Here is a 19,008-nt window from a genome sequence, read left to right as displayed (position 1 = left end):
CTAGTACATGGGCAAACCTTCCTGATTGTTGTGGAAGCCTATTCAAAATGGTTAGAGGTAGTCCTTATGAATACAAGAACAGCAGAGGCCATGATCAGGGTACTCCAGAAAATGTTTGCCACACATGGCCTGGCAGATATCACACTATCGGACAACAGGCCACAATTCATGGTCACACAATTTGAGGGATACTTAGCCGAGCAGTGAGTCAGGCATGCCTTGACCGCAACATTCCATCTGTCCAATAATGGGCAGGTTGAGAGAATGGTGAGGTCAGCCAAAGAAGCCCTATCAAGAATGGGACCAGGGGACTGGAAGGCCAGAATAGATTAATTCCTCCTGCTTCAGCATATCACCCCTAGTGCAATCAGAGGCTGCAGCCCCGCAGAATTATTAATGGACCACTGGCTAAGATCTGTATTAGACCGACTGCACCCCAACTATTCGACAGAACAAGTCTTCGACTTGGAGGACTAGTCATTCTGATTCCGACCGGACACAGGTGAGGTCTTATATCAAGACCTACCTAGTGGTGATAAAAGCGGCGAAATCTAACCATTTTTCCGCTCTTATCACATCTGCAGAGAACTGCCCAGCTGCCCTGTTTAGGGTGACCCACTCCCTTCTTCGGGGGGAGTGCGGGAGGATCCCTTGCAGGGTCGAGCTGAGGATTTTGTGCAATTCCTGCACGATAAAGTCGCTCGGATTCGGGAAGGCTTGGACTCCGACTGGGTGAGTCCGGGGGAGGAGATGAGGGTAGGTCTTGAGAATATTATCTGGGAGGAGTTTGATCCTGTGGCTCCCGAGGATGTGGACAGGGTTCTGGGTAGGATTAGTGCCGCCACATGTTTATTGGACCCGTGTCCCTCCTGGTTGGTACTGGCCTCCCGGGAGGTTACACGAGGCTGGCTCCAGGGGATTATAACTGCTTCTCTGAGTGAGGGTGCCTTTCCCGCCGCCTTGAAAGAGGCGGTGGTGAGGCCCCTCCTCAAGAAGCCTTCCCTGGACCCGGCTGAATTAGTTAACTACCGTCCGGTCTCCAACCTTCGTTTTGTGGTGAAGGTTCTTGAGAGTGTGGTGGCACGACAACTGCCCAGGCACCTGGATGAAGCTATCTATCTAGACCCGTACCAGTCGGGCTTCAGGCAGGGGCACAGCACAGAAACGGCATAGGTCGCGTTGGTGGATGATCTCTGGAGGGCCCGGGACAGGGGTTGCTCCTCTGTCCTAGTCCTATTAGATCTCTCAGCAGCTTTTGATACCATCGACCATGGTATCATGCTGCAGCGGTTGAGAGGGTTAGGAGTAGGGGGCACCGTTTTGCGGTGGTTCTCTTCCTTCCTCTCCGGCCACTCATAGTTCGTGTTGGCAGGGGGGCAGAGATCGACCTCGAGGCATCTCGCATGGGGAGTGCCACAAGGGTCGGTCCTCTCGCCTCTTCTGTTCAACATTTATGTGAAGCCGCTGGGTGAGATCATCCGTGGTTTTGGGGTGAAGTGTCACCTTTACGCTGATGATACTCAGCTGTACATCTCCACCCCAGACCACCCCACCGATGCCCTTGATGTGATGTCTCGCTGCCTGGAGGCCGTGCGGGTCTGGATGGGGAGGAACAGGCTCAGACTCAACCCATCCAAGACCGAGTGGCTGTGGTTGCTGGCATCCCGATATAGTCAGCAGGTGCCATCGCTGACTATTGGGGGTGAATCTTTGCCCCCCACAGAGAGGGCTCGCAATCTGGGTGTCCTCCTGGACGCACGGCTGTCTTTAGAAGAGCATATGACGGCCGTGGCCAGGGGGGCCTTTTATCAGGTTCGCCTGATCCGCCAGTTGCAGCCCTTTCTGGACCGGGACGCCTTGCGCACGGTCACTCATGCCCTTGTCACCTCCCGGCTGGACTATTGTAATGCTCTCTACATGGGGCTCCCCTTGAAGAGCACTCGGAGGCTCCAACTGGTCCAGAATGCGGCCGCGCAGGTGGTTATGGGCGCAACTCGTTGTGCCCGCGTGACACCCCTCCTGCGCGAGCTGCACTGGCTCCCAGTGGTCTTCCGGGTGCAATTCAAGGTGTTGGTCACCACCTTTAAAGCGCTCCATGGCATAGGACCCGGGTACCTTCGAGACAGTCTTCTGCCACCAATAGCCTCCCACCGACCAGTCCATTCCCACAGAGAGGGTCTCCTCAGGGTGCCATCAGCCAAGTTATGTCGGCTGGCGACACCCAGGGGGAGGGCCTTCTCTGTGGGAGCCCCAGCCCTGTGGAATGAACTGCCCCCGGAAATACGTAAGATCTCCGACCTCCGGGTGTTCCGCTGCGCACTGAAGACCCTGTTGTTCCGCCAGGCAGGGCTGTCAATATAATAATTTTAAATTGGGGTATTTTAATTTTTAGGGTTTTAAATCGGCCAAATCTATTTAATTATTTTAATTTTTAATTATTGTTGTGTCTTGCGTTTTTAAATTGGCTGTACACCGCCCTGAGTCCTTCGGGAGAAGGGCGGTATAGAAATAAATTTATTTATTTATTTATTTATTTATTTATTTATTTATTTATTTATTTATTTATTTATTTATTTATTTCTGGGGGCCGGGGAGGGCAACCCCCCTTTTTTTTCTTACTTACCTCTTCAAAATCTTGATGCGTCTTATACACTGGTGCATCTTATAGTCCAAAAAATACTGTATGTATTTTAGTCCAGTATTTTTTTGCCTTTGGGCATGTTCACCACATATGATAATATGAACCTGGTATCTGATTACACTTCCAAAATTTAGCTGCTAGATTTTGAAACATCTTTGCTAGTCTCGCTGGTGGTAAATGCCACCTATAAAAGATTTTGTATAGATTTTAAGTTTAAGTTTAAGTTTATTAAATTTCTATACTGCCCTTCTCCCGAGGGACTCAGGGTGGTGTACAGCCATATTAAAATACATGCATTTATAAAATTTAAAACCAATTAAAATCAAATATGTGAAATTTGGCCATCAATTTAAAACACAAATACACCCATTTAAAATTCATATTAGGACAGTCCGGCTTGCTGAAACAGAAGGGTCTTAAGGGCGCGGGAAAAAGTGCGCAGGTTGGGAATAAGACGAAGCTCTAGGGGCAGCTCATTCCAAAGGGCTGGTGCCCCCACAGAGAAGGCTCTCCCCCTGGGTGTCACCAGTCAGCATTGTTTGGCCGACGGCACCCTGAGGAGCCCCTCTCTGTGGGAGTGTATTGGCTGGTGGGAGGTTGTTACTGGCAGAAGGCGGTCTCGTATATACCCCGGTCCTAAGCCATGGAGCACTTTAAAGGTGGTGACCAACAACTTGAATCGCACTCGGAAGACCAACGGGAGCCAGTACAGCTCGCGCAGGAGGGCTGTTACATGGGTACGCCGAGTCGCACCCATAACCACCCACGCGACCGCATTCTGGACCAGCTGGAGCCTCCGAGTGCTCTTCAAGGGGAGCCCCATGTAGAGAGTGTTGCAGTAGTCCAGACGGGACGTGATGAGGGCGAAAATCGGCGTGACGATTTTCCTTATACACTGTTGACATTGTTAGTTTACAATATCTATCCCACAGTTTCTTCCATTTATCTAGTTCTATTGAATAACCAAAAATTTTAGCCCATGTTATCATTGTTTCTTTCACTTGTTCTCCTTCCATTTCCACACTCAATAGTTATACATTTTTAAATTAATTTTTCATCTGTCCCTAGTAATATCAAGCTGTATTGATTACAGTTTGCTTCCAATTCAAGGTGTCAGTTTTTACATATAAAGCCCTGTATGGTTTGGGTCCAAGGTATCTGAGGAGCCATCTCTTCCAAATGGACTACCTCATCCCATTTGCATAAGTGGAAGAGGCCTACTATATTTCCTAAGGAATTCTGGCTGGTGGACTCAAGAAGAAGAACATATTCCACTGTGGCCCCATCCCTGTGGAATAAACTAGCATAAAACATGAGAACTGCTCTCACCCTTCTGGCCTTCCAGAAGGCTACTAAAACTTTTCTTCACCAGTTGGCTTGGAGTTCTGAGGGGACTATGCACCTCTGGATGTTTGAAAAGTATTTTTAATTTTTTTCCCAACATAAACATAAAATATATCTTTCAAGAACAAAGTCTCGGTCTGGTTGTAGATAGGTACAATTGCTTAGATTTTAAAAAGCTCCATTCACAATTTTCCATTACATCTTTTAAAACTGAAAATCAAAACATAAAGAAAATTTTTTAACATAATTCTAGTTTCTTGATCAGAACCATTCTATTATATCACCGACAATTTAATTTCCAAGAAAAAAAAAGCTTAATTCATTTTTATGTCCATTTATAAATTCACATATATATGGTTCCTTCCCAAGCTCCCTTCATTACACCTTTTAACATTAATATCAAAACATAAAGTTTTAAAAATATTCTAATCTCTTAATCTGATTGTTTACCTTACAATTTTATCACCACACATCTTAATTTCAAATTAACTACGGCTCTATTTTTTATTTCAGTTTATAAGTCATAATTCTATCTGTCAGACTTCGATGCTATCTCAAAATAAATGAATTTCCAAACTGCCAATCTTTAAAGAAATCTTCTCTTTATTTGAGCACAGCAACCGGATCATGACTCGATGCAGACAAGACTGACCTTTTGCCCCCCAATCCCTCCCTTTCCGATCCCCAATTATCTGCTTCTCATTGGCTATCTTCCAAGTCACTCCACTGACTTCTTGTCTTGTCATTTCACAGGAATGTCCCCCCTCCCTTCATTTCCATGACGACCCAGCTTCAAAGGGATTTAGCAGGCAAAAGTTCAGGGCTTATCTCTCTCCTCTCTATGCCAGCGGTGAGACGCTGACATCCGGCCCCTCTCCTTTCACTCTCTCCGTGAGGCCTGCACGAAATAAACAACAATTTTAGTACCTCACCCCTTCCGAGGGTGTACCCCTCCCCCTCCCAGCTTGTCGGGGTGATCTGCATGGAATTTAGCTATGAGGCGGTCAGCTTGGATGTTTGTGCTCTTCACCCAGGAAGCTTCTGACAAGGGGTAACCCTTCCACTTAATTAAGTACTGGAGGCGCCCTCTGTGCCACCTCGAATTGAGAATTCGTTGTACTTCATAGTGGGTCTGGCCTCCAACAATCAAGGGCCCTGGGGGATCATGTGGCACCGGCCTTAAAGTTGACCCTACCACAGGCTTCAGGAGGCTACTGTGAAAAACGGGGTGTATCCTCCCTAGTAACCAGGGTGGCTCCGCCCTTGGTGGCCCCTCCTCCCATAGTGGGGCTCTGTGGGCCTGTCTAGGGTGTCATTGGGTTTCCTCCTCATCTCTCATTCGGGGGCGGGGGGGGTGATGCCTTGCGTGGGCTGGTATGCTTGCTGGGTAGAGCATGAACCCATGGATGTACACTGGGACTTTCTCTCCTTCTTGTGTTGGGGGGGGGAGCTGGGTCCCCGTCTATGGTGTCTTAGTTCAACAGAGTCAGCTGGCCTCCTTCTATCTTTGGGCCTGCAGAATGGACCCTCTTCCAGGCTGACGGCACGTTCAAAATCTTGCTTTAACTCCTCCATGGGGCTTTCAAGTGGCAGCTTTGAAATTTTCTGCTGTCTGGCCTTCTGCCAATCCCATAACCATTCCGCCCTTCCCAATTCACTCAGGGGCTTCCCCTTACCTTTAGCATCTGGAAAGGGGAATTCAGCTTCTGCAGATTTTGGCAAAGTCCACCAAGGTTCCTTATTTTTTCTCCTCTTGGGCTGGAGCACGATAGTCTGTCCTTGGTAATTCTGTGGCGGGGGGGGGAGGGGGGTTTGCAGCTTTGCTGGGGGAGGGGGTGGCCCCGTTGCATCCAAGCTGGCTGGAGTAGAGAGGGTGGTCTTGGTTTACAGCAATTTGAAGCAGACTTTCAGTAGAGAGCTGGCTTTCTGCCATGGCTTCGGAACCTTACCGCCACTCCGTCCAAACATCTGGTAGGGAGCTGGAGGGCTGGAGGTTTGCCAGTTTGGCTTGGAAAGTTGTGAGTCTTGTCCGTCTGTCAGACTTCGATGCTATCTCAAAATAAATGAATTTCCAAACTGCCAATCTTTAAGGAAATCTTCTCTTTATTTGAGTACAGTAACCGGATCATGACTCGATGTGGACAAGACTGACCTTTTGCCCCCCAATCCCTCCCTTTCCGATCCCCAATTATCTGCATCTCATTGGCTATCTTCCAAGTCACTCCCCTGACTTCTTGTCTTGTCATTTCACAGGAATGTCCCACCTCCCTTCATTTCCACCACGACCCAGCTTCAAAGGGATTTAGCAGGCAAAAGTTCAGGGCTTATCTCTCTCCTCTCTATGCCAGCGGTGAGACGCTGGCACTATCCTTATTTCTTAGTCTCTAGACCCTTTCATCAAATCTTTAATCTTTTATCAATTTACCTTTAATTTTACACCTTTCATATTACACAAATTTATCTCAAAATCCATATTCTCCTCCATAACTCCTACTATTGTTTGGCTGATTTCCAGCATATTTTCTTTTGGCTGATTTCCAGCATATTCTCCTCCATACCTCCATCCATTGTTTGGTTGATTCCAGCATATTGTGTTTTGGCCGATTTCCATCGTAATCTCCTCCACACCTCCCACTGTTGTTTGGCTGATTTCCAGCATTTTCTATTTTGGCTGATTTCCAGCATAATCTCCTCCAAGTCTCCATCTCTTGTTTGACTGGTGTTACCAGCATGTTTTCCTCCACTCCTGCATCTATTATTTTAGCTGTTTTATTTTAGCTAATTCACAACATATTACATAAGTAACTTTTTCAGTGTATTCTCCCATGATTTTTAACTAAACATGTATTTCAACAGATATCTTCTCACATATTTTCTCCTGGATTGTAAATTCCCCTTAGAGTAATCCCTCTTCATATTTATTCTTGTTTTTCTATAAAAACAACATTTTTATTAATGTTAAAGCAGGGGTGAAATCTAAATTTTTTTGCTATCAGTTCTGTGGGCGTGGCTTAATTAGTGGGTGGGGCTTGGTGATAAGGTGACTGGGTGGGCATGGCCAAATCAATGTCACTTCTTTGCCCTTTTTTAACCTACAAAACACAATGCAACACAACTGGGTCACCCACAATGTAAAAGCAGCTGTCCTAGACCCAAAATGGCCCCGTAAAAAGCAGGAACCTCACACAGCCACAAAAAGCCCAAAAAACAACTTTCACACTTTACACACACAAAATTCCACATACAGCTTTGTGGAATTGTGTGTTTGTATAGTTAGAGTGAAACACTACAGAAACACTAAATCTCAGAAAGCTGCACAAATATTATTTTATTTTAATTTATTTTTATTTTTATATAAAAGCAGCTAAATTTAAAACTTCCTAAACATTAAATGGCTAGGTCTAAAAAAAGAACAATTAAAAAAAAACCAATTAACTATTTTTTTAAAGCTCCCAAAGGGGGAAAAAACTTACCCAATAGAACAGGGGTCTCCAACCTTGGCAACTTTAAGACTTGTGGACTTCAACTCCCAGAATTCCTAAGCCAGCTTTGCTCCAGCTTTGGAGTTGAAGTCCACAAGTCTTAAAGTTGCAGATAGCTGCTCACCGATGAGCTTGATTGCAAGCAGGAAGATTCAGTTGTTTGCTGATGCAATGGATTGCAGGTATTACAGCGTTGCGACCAGCAGCTAAGGTAAGCAAGCTGGAGGCTGGAGGGGGGGCGAGGGGGGACAAGGGAGAAAAAAAGAAACTTTTTTTCTTTTACATGCTCTGGCGATCCAAGCTGAGTTGCCTGATTAGCAGGCAACTCAGCTGGGATCGTCAGAGCTTGGCTCATCAGAGCCATTTAAAAGGAAAAAAAAGATTCTGATGATCGTGCAGCTCAGCTGGGCATGGGGGGTGGGGGCAGGGATTTTTGCTACCGGTTCTCCAAACTGCCTGCCGCCATCGCTACCTACTCGCCCGAGCCGGTCCGAACCGGGAGCATTTCACCCCTGTGTTAAAGCCTTAAAATCAATTTCCTCTAATTATTAAGTCTATAGATAACTCTTAATAAAATTCAAAAATTCATTTAAGCATTTAAAACATTTAGAAAATCGTATTCTCATTCAATCATTTATAATCTTATTTCATAATCAAATTAGTATATGTGTATTTTTAAAGTCAAGTTTAAAAGGAATGGAAGTAAAAAGTAAGAAAGGAAACAGAGAGAGAGGGAGAAGAGAGAAAATGAAAGAGAGAAAATGAAAGTAAAGAGGAAAAGATTAGTAAAAGAAAGAAGAGAAAAAAACAAGAGAAAAAAGAAAAAAGGGAGAGAGAAAACTCCTCTTATCAATATTCAGACTTCAAATAAGCATTAAACTTTACATTTTCATTTTAAACAAACTATATTATTTTTCTTATCTTGCAACCCACTATATTCCATTTCTTTTTTTTCCCCAATCTGTTCAAAATTATTCCTTTTCAATTTCAATATTGTCAAAAATTAAGAGTTCTATTAAGTTTAGTTCTTTTGTAGCATCCATTCCATATATAGTATCATCATCTTTCTTTGGTTGCCACACCTTTTTCTTTTATTGCTGTGCCTATTAGTTCAATTTTAATTGTTCCAGTTTATTTCTTCTTTCTTTCCATCAATAAAACCTCCAATAGACAGATTGAGTATCTTCAGAATCCGTTTGCATTGTTTTAATGTCTTAATGTAATTTTAATTATTTTTTCTATTCGCTTTATAACCTGTAAACCACACAAACTTGCCTTATAGGGGAGATAGGCAACATAAAATTTTAATAAATAAATAATTTTCAAACTTTGGAATTCTTGGGATTGCAGGATCTCTTCTGAAATGATCCCCTTTGATAATTCTTTTTCATCATTATCAGATTGTTGAAGATAGCAAAGCAAGACATCTTGGAGCATATGCTAAGAGCATCACTCTTCCAAAGAAAGCTCACAATTTGGATGAGTTCCCACCATACAAGGAAGATGCAACTCTTACAACAACATTGTTACTGCAGCTAATATTCACTTTATTGTTAAGGTTTATTGTTTAAAAACAGGGGTGTCAAATTCAATTTCATTGAGAGCCACATCAGGGCTGTGTTTGACCTTGGGGGGCTGGGGGGGCGTGGCTGACTACGTGGGCATGGCTGACTAGATGAGCATGGCCGACTGGGTCGACATGGATAGTTTGCTGCCGCTTCCCAAACTTCTGGCATGTTTCCCCTTCACACTGTGTGGACCAGGCCGAAGCCATGCTGGCCCGATGTTTCCTCTTCGCATTGGGTAGACGTTGGCTGGCCCCTTATATTTTCCAGCATGGCCCCGCGGGCCGGATCCTACCACATCACAGGCTGAATGCGGCCCCTGGGCCCTCTTTTTGACTCCCCTCCTTTAAAATATCATAATTCACCCCAAATCTAACATTCAGTTTAGAGACCAACTCTGTGGATTATATGCATTTAAAAGGACCCGCCTACAGTTATGAAACATGTAAGGAAAGAGAGGAAAATAGGAGCTGATTATGGAGGAAGTGTCGAATGGGACAGAAAATGCTCTAAACCAGTGGTTCTCCAGGACTTGAAGAAATGTTATGATTTAAATCTTGAGGTAAGACTTTGCAGACCGTGGCCACAGCTGTGACGACTAAAGCTATAAAATGATTATGAAGCAGATATCAACATTTCTGACAAATTATTAGATGTTTGGGATGCAGACTGTGGACTGTGAAGATATTAGAAATCGCAGAAATGGCCAAGTTGGCTTCTTTGATTAAGTTTCTTTTTTCCCCCTTTCTATCGTTTTCAAGACTTTTTCTTTATCTTTCTATATATGAATTGATTGTCAGAGATGTTTATAACTCCTGTAAAGGTTAAAAGTCATTTCTTAAATATCACTTGACCCACCCAGCCCCATGCACACACCCCACTTTCTATAAGTAAGTTTTGGATGAAAAAGGACTAAGTACTGCTTCTCAACTACTTATTGCATTGCAGAGTTGATTATACTTGAATCATTGTATTCTGATCTAGGGAGAGATCACAACATATGTATTTAAACCTTGAATTATGAACATGCATATTCATTAAAATAAGAGATAATTTATGATGCTAAAATTACTGGAAATCCCCCAATCATCCCTCCCCCCCACAAGTTTCACCTCATTCTCAGGTTCTTATGACTAGTATCAAATGAGCACTTTGCAATGAGGTCATTCATGGTGGGTGGATGGCCAGAGGTTTCAGAGCGCCAGGAGATATGCATCTAGCAAAGGGGCCAGTGGTGGGATTCAGCTGGTTCAGGTTGGTTCAGGTGAAGCAGTAGTTAAATTAGTGGCTGGCTCTGCCCCTTCCAGGAGTCCTCACGTGCTCCATTTTGGCTCCCAGGGGGTGCAGGAGGCTGTGTGCTGCCTGTCACACCCCCTGGCCACACTCACCATGGCCATCCCCACCCATCCTGTCATTAGGGCAGAGAACTGGTTATTAAATTATTTGAATCCCACCACTGAAAGTGGCTTTGTTCCTTCTGTAATCCTCAAGAATGGTGATATGATCCCTTACCAGTGGTGGGTTGCCCTCAATTCGGACCAGTTCTATAGAACTGGTTTGATAGAACCGTCTCCGCCCACCGACCCCTACATCATCAGAACACTTCTGCACATACGCAGAAGCTTCTGGGCATGCGCAGAAGAGCGCACGCACACACAAGCGTAGCAAAGCAAGCGTACCGAGCACGCACACGTGGCCCAATTCCAAACTGGTAGTAAAGGCAAATAGAACCCACCCCTGGCCATTAGCCCTGTCCATTAGAGTTTAGCTGATACCAGGGTTTCTACTGGTAATTCTGTATTCTAACAACATTTGACTTAATGTAATCATGTGATTCTTATATTACATAGGTGCATGCATATTCTATATCTCTTTCTACTGGAAAAAGACAAGCATATTTTGAATTCTCAAAGATTCCCACATTCTTTGCAAAATAATAAAAAAGCAGCTAGTTGATACATACTGTAGGCTCCCATTCTTATCTGAGGAGAGAAGAAGGATGAAATTAGCATTCTTTTGAATCCTGCAGTTTTTATTTTTTCCCAGCAGTGAATCCAGAGCCCTTGTCTTAACATACAAACTTACCATTATTGTCTTTTCAGGGACTGAATATTTCCATCATTGCTAAGTACCTTGCTTCCTGTTTCATTCAGTGGAAACTGATACATTTAACCTATAGGAGGTTATATTTTTTATAAAATAGATGATTTAGCTTAAGTTCATTTTCTAAGGTTCTTTGAGATAGTTTGATTTGAAGGCATTGATTTTGCTAAAGTTTTTTGGGTTTTAGACCTTGTGGTTGGCAGCCTGCATGATGCGATACAGAACAAGGAGTCCTACTTTATCCTGGAAGCTCACATCCTGAATTTAGACTGCTTGTGCTTGAGGCCAATTTGGATTAATCTTTGCTTCCAGTTACTTCCCTGTTCTTCAAAGGCCACTTCAGGTTGGGCTCTGAGCTCTCTTCATCTTACTGAGAACAGAACATTCTGTGAAAGTACATAGGACCAGCCCCTACCTTATGGCCTGGGGATTAAGAGCAAGATGATAGAAAGTCAGAGGAGGGGACACCACCACCTCTTTAAGAGTTGGTGGGACCACTCTCTCTTTCAAGGAAGAGTTAACAACTGTTTAGACCCGTGATGGCGAATCTATGGCACCCGTGCCACAGGTGGCATGCAGAGCCCTATCGGTTGGCACGCGAGCTCAGCTCCGGCGTGCATGTGAGCACCGGTCAACTGATTTTTGGGCCTTCTGGGCCCACCAGAAGTTGGGAAACAGACTGTTTCTGGCCTCTGGGTGTGTGTGCAGAAGGCCCATTTTTCACTCTCCCTAGGATCCCCAGCCTTCCTAGGAGCAAGGGGAGGGTGAAAACGGCCTTCCCCCCTGAAGCCCTCTGGAGGCCAGAAATGGCCTGTTTGCTGACTTCTGGAAGATCTATACCCTTCCTGGCTTCTTAAAGCTGCATGGAAGGGGTTACAGCAGAGGTGCCAAACTCAAGGCCCATGGGCTCGATCTGGCCCATGGGGCCACCCTGGAAACAGCAAAGGACAGGCCCAGGGTGCCTCTGCCAGTAAAAATGGAGCTCAGGGGGGTTGTGCCTCGTGAGCTCCATTTTCTCTGGCAGAGAACTACAGGATATCGAGCTGGCCCACCCCGGCCACACCCACCCCAGCCATGCCCACTCAGCCCACTGAGGTCAAACACAACCCTGATGCGGCCCTCAATGAAGTTGAATTTGAGATGCCTAGGTTACAAGATTGGGTCTAGGCAATAGTTAGCTCCTCCTTGAAAGAAAGAATGGTCCCACCAGCTCTTAAACAGACAGGTTTTTTTCCCCTCCTCAAAGGACTATCAATCAACCCAACCAAACTGGACAGTTTTTGCCCAAGAGAGAAAATTGTGGAGGAGATGCAAAATGTGGCTGCATGAGTAATAAACGGGGCGGCTAGACAGCACATGTAACACCACTATTCCATGAGCTGCACTGACTTCCAGTGTGTTTTCAGGGGGAATTCAAGGTCCTGGTTGTCATATGGCTTTTGACCAGGTTGCCTGAGGGATCATCTTTTTCCAAGAGTTTCTACAAATCCAATCTGATCCAACAGATTGGGCATGTTGTGGATCACCTCAGCCAAAGAGTATTGACTGGCAGGAACTACAAGACAAGCTTTTGCAGCTGTAGCCCTTGTTTTATGGAGTATTGTCCCCTCAGAGATGAGAATGGCCAGAACCCTTTTTGGCTTTTCCCAAAGTTTTAAAGATGTGGCTATGTACCCTGGCCAGGGCTCAGAAGGCGCTAAGGGCCCTTTTTAGCATTAGTTTATTAATCATCACAGCTGCTGTTTGTATTTATGTAGTTTGCGGATGTTTTTATTGTTTTAATGTTTTTTAAAAAAATGTTTTGATTGTATTATTATTTTTGAATTGTAAGGTGTCCAGAGTCACTTGGTCAAGTTGGGCAGCTATAAAAATTGAATAGCAGTGGATCCAAGCAGAGGCTAAAGAGACATTTTAGAATTTCAATTGAAGAAGAAGATGCCCGACTACAGGAATTATGTCTCTGTTGGATTCAATTGCTCGATGAATTTTGGATTGTTGAGGTATAGAATCATATACAGTGTCACCCAGATTCTATCCTGGAGGCGAAATGGCAAAGACTTTACAAGGCTTTCGCTGGGAAGAGTTTTAACGATATCCTAAAATGGTTGTGTTTTTCCTCCTCATCTCCTTAATTAGCCTCTCTGGCTCTGCAGCCATTACTCAAGAACTGGTCTTAGCTCATTTCATAACTAAAGCTTAATAGGTATTTTTTTTTATTATTTATGACAAGAACAGTGATATTTATTCAGGTGGAAATAATAGAAATAATCCTCAAAGCGAACACTTCTGTTTGACTTTAGGGACCAAATAAGCAGTTTTTCTTTTCCCCTAGTTAGCCAGGCACAGACAGCTCCACTGTTAACCTGGATACTGTCACTTGGGGGACATGACTTGATCAGGATTCTATGGCATGATTCAGTGTTACGCTTATTCAGCTCTGGCTCCTTTCCCATTTCTCTTTTGACTTTGCCCATGGTCAGAATCTGAGTTGGAGCATGGAGAATCAGCTCCTGCTGAGCCTGTGGAACATTAGCCTTAGGAAGGACAGAGTAAGGCTGATCAATGACAAACACCACCTGAGCAGCTGGAAGATCAGAGGAGGATGACATAAGGCCTCCAAGTCCCCACACAAGACCAGTAGAAGGAAGAGAAGAACAGAGAAGTTCTCTTTGGATATTTGCATTCTGGTTGCGACAGTTGGCTGCATTAACTAAGAGACTTAGTTACCTCTGTTCTCTGTCCTGGAAACAAGACTTAAGTGATGTGTGACCCAGTGTATTAATTTCACTCTTGAATCTTAGACCCTCTGATTGGCTGACACTCTTGATGTAACTCTTGAACCCTGGTCCAACTCTGAACATGTGAATGTGAAATTGTTTGGAAACATGATTGCTGAAACCATTGGACATAAAAACATGTGAGGACGCGCTCCTGATGTTGTCTCTTTCCTCCCAGGGAATGAAAATCCCAAACAGACAACTTGCTGATGCTTTGAGAGAGGAGAAGTAATAGCATTTCATCTCTCTTATCTCCACAGAGCAGGCCTGAAGGTGGATGCATGATCATAGTTGTTAGATTGACTTCTTGATTTTCTTCAGCAATGCTGTAGGAGTCCTTTATGTTACTTCATCTCTGATAGGCTCTTGGTAAACCAACTGAGAGAGGTCATGGAGGAACAATTTCATCAAGGGCTTAGTTCACCTCATGAGACCAACAGTGTTGCACAGATTCTCACTCCCCCCCCCCCACACACACACATCATGCCATGAAATATGCTGGAGGACATCCAAATCGATGAGTTGCCTTGGTCAGATCAATCAACCACATCTGCATCGGGAGAGCTGTTAACATTTGATGGAGTAAGGCTATCAAGCAAGGTAGTCTACAGATTTCCTTCCCCAACCCACAATCATCAGTATTGTTGTATGACAATGCAGTTCATTTCATATTTATTCCACTTTTTATACTATTCTTAGCATGTACCTCAACAAAAGTTAAACATCAATTTAAGCTCACCTTCCATTTACAAAAATTTGTGATATCCTGAATAATTTTCTGTAATATTATTTTCTTGGATTCGTATTAACAAAGCTTTATTATTCTTTCCCATGCCATTCATATTGTCAGACATTTCCTACTATAATCTAGCTCCAATTCATGAATGTTTGTGATTAAAGATAAATTTCTAGTTTCTATTCTGGCATAGAAATATTCCCAACGCATCTCCCGCAGAGGATAATAAAATATGAAGAAAAGTGTTAGTTAACCAAATTCAGATAGACAGACAGCTCTGATATCCTCTTCTCTGCTATGGGTCCTAAAGATGGGTTGAAATTCAAGAGCTTATTCAAGGAGATAACAAGTAAGAAGGCAAATTATTACTTTTATTAAAAAAATTCCTTTGGGGGAGGAGGAGTTTTGTGTCTGTGACTTTTGCCTTGCCAAACAGGTTAGTTTCCTTTAATGAAAAAGTGTTGTTTTTGGGGACCCAGGAAGAACAGCTTCTAAGCAGTAAATTTGTCCTCTGGAATGAAGTCCCCAATTAGATCTGTATGGTTTCTAGGCCCTGGGGTAGAGTATATGGTTTTTCCATTCCGCAGTGTAGCATAAAATACTTTTGTCATTGCCCTGTCCACAAATTTCCTGTATCATGTTTAAGGGCTTATATTTACATGACTTGGAATTCTTGCTATTCTGGCATTTTTTTTCTGAAATGATACAATAAACAATGAAACAATCAAAATAGAGCTGGAAGGGAGGGATCTTGAAGGTCTTCTAGTCGAACCCCGTGCTCAAACAGGAGACCCTGTACCCGTGATGGTGACCCTATGGCATGCGTGCCACAGGTAGCACCTGTAGCCATATCATCGGGCACACAAGTTGAGCTCAGGCACGCATGCGCGTGCTGGCCAGCTGATCTTTGAGTCTTCTGGGCCCACCAGAAGTAGAGAAATAGGCTGTTTCCTGAGTCCGGAGGGCCTGGGAGTCTGGGGACGTTCTGTTTTTCTTTCTCCCCTAGTTCCAGGGTCTTTCTAGGAGTCTGGGGAGGGCGAAAATGGCCTTCCCCACCCCGGAGGTCCCACCGGAAGTTGTCAAACGGCCCGTTTTCAGCCTTCGGGGGGTGGGGAATGCTTTTTTTGCCCTCCCCAGACTCATAGAGAGGCCTTGAGCCAGGTGAGAAAGAAAAACGGGTCTACCTGGCCATCATGTACCGGGAGCGTGGGGGGTCGTTCACACATGCACGGTGTGGGGTGCATAGAATTATGGGTGTGGGCACCCACGCGCTGGTCCCCCCACCCCCGTCCTGGCACACAATGGCAAAAAGGTTAGCCATCACTGCCCTGGAGCATTTCAGACAAGTGAACTAATAATTCTTTTCCATCCTTATCAAAGAGTATAACATTTTTGAAGATAGCAGAGCAACATATTCTGGAGCAAAAGTGTTAAGAGCACAACTCATCCAAAGAGAGCTCATGATTCCAGGTGAATTCCCACTTTCATATGAGGAAGATGAAAAATAACAGAACATAATTGTTGCAGCTAATCGTTATTTATTGACATTGGCACTGAGAATTATTGTTGAACTGTTTTCATATCATATTCCACCATGGAGTTGGATGAACTCTTCTCCAAGTATCCTTGCAGGTAGTTATCTGGGGTCATGGAAGCTTCCGGTGTCTCCAATAGGCACTGGAAGGAAGGAACAACATCTTGTTAAATGACAATATTCCAGATTTGCATTCTGGAATGGCAGCAGCCCCAGCCACCATAGCTGATGGTGAAGGAGTAATATGTTTCTTTTTAATGGAAGGGAGGTTTCCCCACAGAGTAGAAACAGAGCTTTGGGAGGGCTCAGAATGAGGGCCCATTCTCACCACTCCCAGTTTAAATACATGTAAGAACAAAACAATGTGTCAATCATAGTGTTTAATGTGCTTCATTGATTTTGAAAAAGCATTTGATAAAATAAGACACAGCAAACTATTGCAAATTCTGAAACAAGTGGGACTAGATGAAAAAGACATCCGAATCAAAAAGAATCTATAGTGGCATCACGTAGCAAATGTGAGACTAGGCTGAAAATATTCAGATGATGAAGAAATACAAAGAGGGTTGAGACAGGCCTATATTCTGTCTCCACTGTTGTTTAATGTCTACTCTGAATGTTGTTGGTTATAATACCTGGTAGATTAAGGTACTTACACAGGACTTCGACTGGTGGAGGCTTTATTGCTTCAAAGAAGAAAAAGAGACGTCAGTAAGAATGGCTATCATTTTCAAACTGGCACACATTGTTCTATTTTTCTAAAGAAGGCAAATTAATAGCATTATTCCCCCAGTAAAGAAAGCTGCATCATGTTTTCATTGTAATTCATCCTTCAAAGTAATACAATTCACCCAAAATCTATCACTTCAACATAAAGCCTTCTATGTGGATAAGAGACATTCAAAAGGGACCTTTCTATAGACATGAAACAAGTGAGGGAAGAGGAGAAGGTATGAGCTGATCATGGAGGAAGTGATGATTGCAGTTGAGGGGTCCCCAACCGCCAGGCTGAAGCCCAGTACAGACTGTGGCCTATTTGCAATCAGGCCACGGAAATGGTGGGCTGGGGTGGATGCATGCATGCGCGGCTTGATTTGAGCAAGTGGCAGACCAGCCCTGGTGCACACATATGCACCACTCAACTTGCACAAGGTGAGCTGCACGTGTATCTGATATGGCCCATCCCACTGCTCATGTGGCCAGTTCCCCTCTCCTCCCACCTCCACCAGGCCACCAAGCTGCAAAGGTTGGGGAACACTGCTGTAGAGGATCTACTTTGCTGAATTAAGGCAAGAAAAGAGAAACACAGAAAGGAAAACACATTCTCTGCCTCTCACTTTACAGAATATCATGCTGGCAAATCTTACACAATACTTAGACATACCTATCTCCGAGGAGAGGATTAGTGATATACCTGTTTCAATGGGAAAAAAATAGGTTGATGTTTGTCACTTAACCCAAAACTATTTTAAATTATTTTTCTAAATTCAATGAATCAGTACCATTACTTTGGAGTTAAGAGCGATGTCAGATAACCTTCAGGGAATCACAGCTGCAATACAACTGTTCAACATTTAACTTCTTCATCCAGCCAGAGAACATGGGAGTAGTGAATGTATCTAATGCTTATGGGGTGATGCCCAAACGGTCCCAATTCCTTCTTGATGAACCTGATGAGACCCTGCATTATTTTCAACCATATATTTGTATTCTTTGCAATAAAGCAGAAGGAAGTTTAGATGGTGGTGAAATGATGGTATCACTAGAAAAGTTAGTTTCCTTTTTGAGGACTTTGGAGGGTAACACCTTTTAAGATTTCTAAATATGTGCATAATTTTGCAAGTATAAAAGACTTGCTTCATGTCTCAATCAATGTGAATAGATTGTTTTTCATAATTAGGATCCCAGTTTGAGGTAGTCCTCAACTTATGACCACAATTGAGTCCAAAATTTCTGTTGCTAAATGAGACAGTTGTTAAGTGAGTTTTGCCCCATTTGCCCCAATACAAATACAGGGGTCAAATTTTTATGACCTTTCTTGCCACAGTTGTTAAGTGAATCACCGCAGTTATTAAGTCAGTAACAGGGTTGTTAAGTGAATCTGGCTTCCCCTTTGACTTGTCAGAAAGTCACAGCAGGTGATCACATGACCCCAAGACACTGCAACCCTCATACATATGAACCAGTTGCCAACCATCTCAATTTTGATCACTTGACCATCCTGCAACTGTCAGAAGCATCAAAAAGAGTTAAAATTGCATTTTTCAGTACTGTTGTAACTTCCAATGGTCACTAAATGAACTATTATAAGTTGAGGACTATCGGTACATTGAACTCTTCAGGAGTCACCAAAAAGGACCTTGGAATCCGCAAAGTGGCCATAGGTTTTCCATACGAGTCTCCGTATAAGGAGAGCAAAACTTCAAAGAGATTCTAAAACTGTGTCACCCATTGTCAAAAATACTTGCTCAGATAAATTACTCCTATGATGTGCAAAAAAAAAAAACATTAGACTAATACCTCATAATATTTCTATTATAGAAGTCCACCTTATTTTACTTTCTTTTCCAGAATTTTCCTATACAGAGAGTGGGTAAAGGAGCCCTTTCTTCTCTATTTTTCCAATCAAGGCAAATCAATAGAATTATTTCTACATAAAGATAGTTGTATTATGTTTCCATTATACTTTACCCTTTAAAACAGGGGTGTCAAACTCAATTTCATTGAGAGCTGCATCAGGGTTGTGGTTGACTTTGGGTGGCTGAGTGGGCGTGGCCGACTGAGTAGGCGTGGCCGACTGGGTAGGCGTGGCCGACTAGGTGGGCG

The 19,008-nt window shown here is 43.7% G+C and overlaps 1 long non-coding RNA gene across 4 annotated transcripts in view; it reads right to left on the bottom strand.

Moving 5' to 3' along the window:
• Positions 1-16,165: 16,165 nt before the first annotated feature.
• The window catches only part of LOC148115312 (uncharacterized), a 220,588-nt gene continuing 217,745 nt past the window's right edge, over positions 16,166-19,008 (bottom strand). For 3 of the 4 annotated variants that reach the window (XR_015732381.1, XR_015732383.1, XR_015732382.1), the window contains 2 exons: positions 16,839-16,868; positions 16,166-16,325 (listed from right to left, as the gene is read on the bottom strand). This is a non-coding gene — a long non-coding RNA (uncharacterized LOC148115312). Of the gene's footprint in view, positions 16,326-16,838; positions 16,869-17,503; positions 17,597-19,008 lie in introns of all 4 variants that reach the window. The other variant, XR_015732380.1, reaches the window with a different exon arrangement.

Source organism: Pantherophis guttatus, chromosome 2, assembly GCF_059756535.1.
Source record: "Pantherophis guttatus breed Tessera chromosome 2, ASM5975653v1, whole genome shotgun sequence".
Taxonomy (NCBI): Eukaryota; Metazoa; Chordata; class Lepidosauria; order Squamata; family Colubridae; genus Pantherophis; species Pantherophis guttatus.
Note: the sequence above shows the minus strand (reverse complement) of the source record. Positions and strands in the feature narration are given on the sequence as shown.